Source organism: Grammomys surdaster, unplaced genomic scaffold (assembly GCF_004785775.1).
Source record: "Grammomys surdaster isolate TR1022 unplaced genomic scaffold, NIH_TR_1.0 220, whole genome shotgun sequence".
Classification (NCBI taxonomy): Eukaryota; Metazoa; Chordata; class Mammalia; order Rodentia; family Muridae; genus Grammomys; species Grammomys surdaster.
The window spans coordinates 4401210-4405580 of record NW_021604665.1 but is presented as its reverse complement, the minus strand read 5'-3'; positions in this window follow the sequence as shown (position 1 = coordinate 4405580).

The following is a 4371-nucleotide window of genomic DNA, read 5'->3' as shown; positions in this document are numbered from 1 at the left end:
TCTCTCTCTCTCTCTCTCTCTCTCTCTCTCTCTCTCTCTCTCTCTCTGTTCAGAAGCTAAAGCCATCAAACGATAGACTTTTTGTAAAAGTATTTCCTGCCATTGAAGCCTATCTTAGAGCGTGATTTGGTCATAGAAAGATCCAGGGAGCCCTCGCAGGTCCTGAATGATAAATTCAACATTTTCTTCCTTATGTGCAAACATTCAGACCTACAGAATACTAATGGAAGTGTGCCTAGAATCAAGTTTCTTGCAACTCTATGATGTGGTACCGAATCTCCTAGGCTAGTATTTGGAAAGAAATCCAGATTTCTAGGCCCAAGTAAGTGAATTCAAGAGTTCGGGCTAAGAACCAAATTCTCAGTAGTTTACTGTGACCCTTATATAAAGGTTGACCTCACCCTTTACAGGTAGGACTGCCCCCTCAATCTCGTCATCCACAGGTCTTTGTGCAGCCATGTAATTTTGTTACATGCATAATTTCGTTTGGCCTTCCAAAGTTAATACCTAACTATGTTAGTAGTCAGTAACCTCAGCAAGGTAGAATTCGCAGATGGGTTATTGATATACTCTACCGTGTGGGTGTCCACGTCCTGTTCTAACCGTAGTCCAGGTCAAAGCCTTTAAAGTGAAGATAAGCCTCTATCATAAGTTCTGACACGCTTGCAGCTGCTGGCATTTCCACCTTCTGCTTCCCCACATTTTCTCTGTTATCCTTCCGGAAGCCTAAAGTTGAGGCCGTATCATTCTTCCCTCTTGTTAATGTCCTCCAATCTACTTTCCAATTTTCTGGTTTTTCTCTTCATCTATGTCTCACTTTTTATCTCATCTATCCATAGCATTTGTAACGTTTGTGAGAGTTTTCAATGATAAGAAACTTCTTTGCACATTTCTGTAAACCTACAGATTCTTCTTTTTCCTAATTGATTTCCTCCTCTGGTTTCTAACAGGGTGGATTGTTAAAATCCTAGTCAATGAACAGTTATGTAAATGTACTTACCTTTGTGTAATATATATAGTATTTCTGTTTTGTGGACAGGATTTCTTTTTATGGGAGCATCCTGTTCTTGAGAGTTGATAAAGTTAGAAATGAGTTTTTTAAGAGTTTTAAGGGTCAGATGGCATATTCTTAAGCTAAAGAATGGGAAGGTTTGGGGGGAAGGTTTCAGGCCCAGAGCCCAAGGTCAGACCTTGGGTGTTACCAACCAAAGATAAACAAAAGAATCAAAAAATGTAAAATTCTACCTCACTTAGCAATAGGAGCACAAAGACTGGCTGTGGAAGTTCTCTTCTAAGCCCTTAGTCCTCCACACGAACATGAGAATCCCTTCCTTCCAAAGCCATTGGTTTACAGAAGAAATTTTTAAAATGAGAACTACAAAATGTTGGCACTCCAACTAGAAATTCCATTTAGATGGAAGAATGTGAAGCACAGCGAAGACATTACTTGCTAAAGAAAAACAAAATCTTGATTCCATCCTCACTGCCCCTTTCTGCCTGTTTGATTTTGGGTGAGTTGTTTAGCTCCTCAAGTCTAGCATTTTGTGTCTGTGACGTCACTATATTATTAGTCTTCCCTGAGCTGCCACCAACTCTTCTCAGCATGCTGTAAGTGGGTGAAAGTCAACGGGACAGGCATGGCATTAGAATCTCACTTTACTATTTCTATAGGTGGTACCTCTGCCCATGTCCAATGTCCCCAATCAAGATTTCAGTCTTTCTCATTTATAAAATGCACATATTGCTTCATGATCTTACAAACCTCCAAACCCCCTTTCAGAAACCTGGGACTTAGAATGGAAACCAAGACTACATTTTTCCTGAGCAAAATGGTCTATAGAAATTCTGTCATCCTAGCGACTGCGTATGAAAACATTTAAGGACCAGAATTGTAGTATCACAGAAATGCAGTTGAAGGTGACCTCCTGCTTGATCTTATGACTAGAATATGAATAGAATAGAAAGCATTCTCCCAAGAAACTTTCTGTCCACTTCTGGAATGAGGATGGATATATTAAATTGTCTTTAGGGTCCCGTGGCATCTGACTCTGAACTTGAGCAGCCAAGGACCACACTTCTCCTGGAAGAACAATGAGAGTGCACAGCTTCTATAATTTTCACACTATCTCCTATGTATCTTTTGCTTCCTTCATATAAATAAAGTCTTGGCTGGTAAGGATACCCAGTAGATAAAGAAAGCATTGTTAAGATGCTTAAAATAGGCCAAGCAAGAAGAACCCTAGTGTACTTTTTTTTAGCCATATCATTGGATAAAACAGGTAATTGGCTGTGATAATGAAATATAACCAGAGCCTAATTAGCACAGCTCATCAGTATTATCTCTTAGTGCAAACAGCAAACATTGGGAATTTAGCGATCACACCTGTGCGTGTAATCTCTTAGTTGATTTTGGCCCAACAGTCTCAGTGGTAGTCAGAAAATAGTTAAGGCCTGTCACGTTGATGCAGTTTTTGTACTTGTGCCATCTCCAGCCTGCCAAGGAAAACATGGATGTAAGCTGGGAAAGGGAGGGTTCTGTGTTAGTCAGAGTCATTGTTACCTGACATCTGTGATCCATAAGTCCCCATAATCTCATAGGAGCAACCCTTCATCCTGTGTCAGAGAAGAGGCTCAGTTCCTCAGTCACTTGCAATCTGGCTCTCATGACCTTCTGTCTGCCTTACCTACTCTATGGCTACTTGCTATGGCTTACTTCTTCTGCTTCTAACAGCTGCTGCCTTGCCACAGCCGATCAGAGCATCCATAAATTCTCTACCTTCTCCTTCTTGATCACACTAGGGCCTCTCTCTGCTAACCACTCCTCTCATAAAATGTCTTCCTGTTCTTAGAGTCCCTTCTCTTGGTTTCCTTTCTATCTTTGTCCTATCATTCCCTATCATTTGAATTGTTCCAGTGCTTTCCTGATGTTTCTCCTTGAATCCATTTTCCTACTCAATCTCCCCAGTCAACCCTATCCCAATTCATCCAAATGTGATTTTTATCCCAATATTGTTCCTCATGTTCTGGGCTTGGTTTTACAAACACATTTGGAATGTGAGACAATTACCGTGGATTATAACTCAAGGGTGGGTTAGTAACTCCAAAGCTGAGGTAATGAGATAGTGAACACTGCCACGGATCCTTTCCCAGGGGCTGTGTGAAGGCCACAGTGAATAACAAATGTCTCTCCGATAGATATTTTCAGGAACAGGGGTTCTTACACCTGAGACACAGTAGGCAGAAGGCTTCCTAGTCCTGAAGAAGTCTGCTGCCTCATTTGGGTTGAAGTCAGTATATGGCTAAGCACAGGCAGGCAGAACCAGTAATTCCCTGACTTGAGAATACTAGAGAAGTCCTTGGCATATCTGTGTACTTCCTCAGCAGTCTGTCTTGGCTCTTGTTTATCAGGAAATCCTTACAGAACATTCTATCTTTCTGTATCTTCTATCTCAGAAGAGAGTCCAAAGGGAAGCAGCCCAGGCTGGTGAGGCGCTCCCTGATGATTAAGCAGACTCTTCCAAACCCTTCTCCAGTCATAATCCAACATGGCTCCTCAAGTCCCAGCTTTCTATCTTTTTTAAAAATGATATAGTCTATGGTAATTTCATACATGTGACAGTGTATCCTGATCATTTCCTCCCCCTGCTCCCCTCCCCCAGTCCCTTCCTCACACCCCCAACACATTCCTCTCCTACCTGTATATACCTTTATTATAGCTCATGGAGTCCGTTTAGGGTTGCTTGCCTGTACATGGATATGGGCCATCAAATGGATCACGGGAAACCTACAGTTGACCATACACCCTCAAAGAAAAATCGTTCCCCCTCTCCCCAGCAGCCATCAGCTACAGTAACTCCTTAGCTTAGGGTACAGCCTTATGCTAGCTTTCATTTCTGTGTCCCTACAAATAGGACTAGCTATAAAATAATACATTATCAGACCTCAGGGACATACTTCCTAGAAATTATACAGATCACTCTCCTGTCAAATTGTTAGCAAAATCCTAATGGCATCATCATTGTAGCTTCATGGGATACTGGGAGATAGAATTCTTTGGGTTGGTCATTGTTGATGGACAATTGAACTGTTGAATGGATAAGGAAGAAAGGAAATTCACCTGTTGAAAAACCTATGGCTGGAGGTTGGCTCCATTGGTGGAATGTTTGTCTGGCATGCACAAGACCCTCATTCGCATCCTCAATATAACAGGACAGGGCTTATAATCCAAGCGTTGGGAGGTAGAGTGAAGAGGATCAGAAGTTCAAGGCCATCTCCAGCTACATAGCATGTTCAAAGGCAGATTGGGATAAATGAGACTCCGTCTAAGGAAGGAAGGAAGGAAGGAAGGAAGGAAGGAAGGAAGGAAGGAAG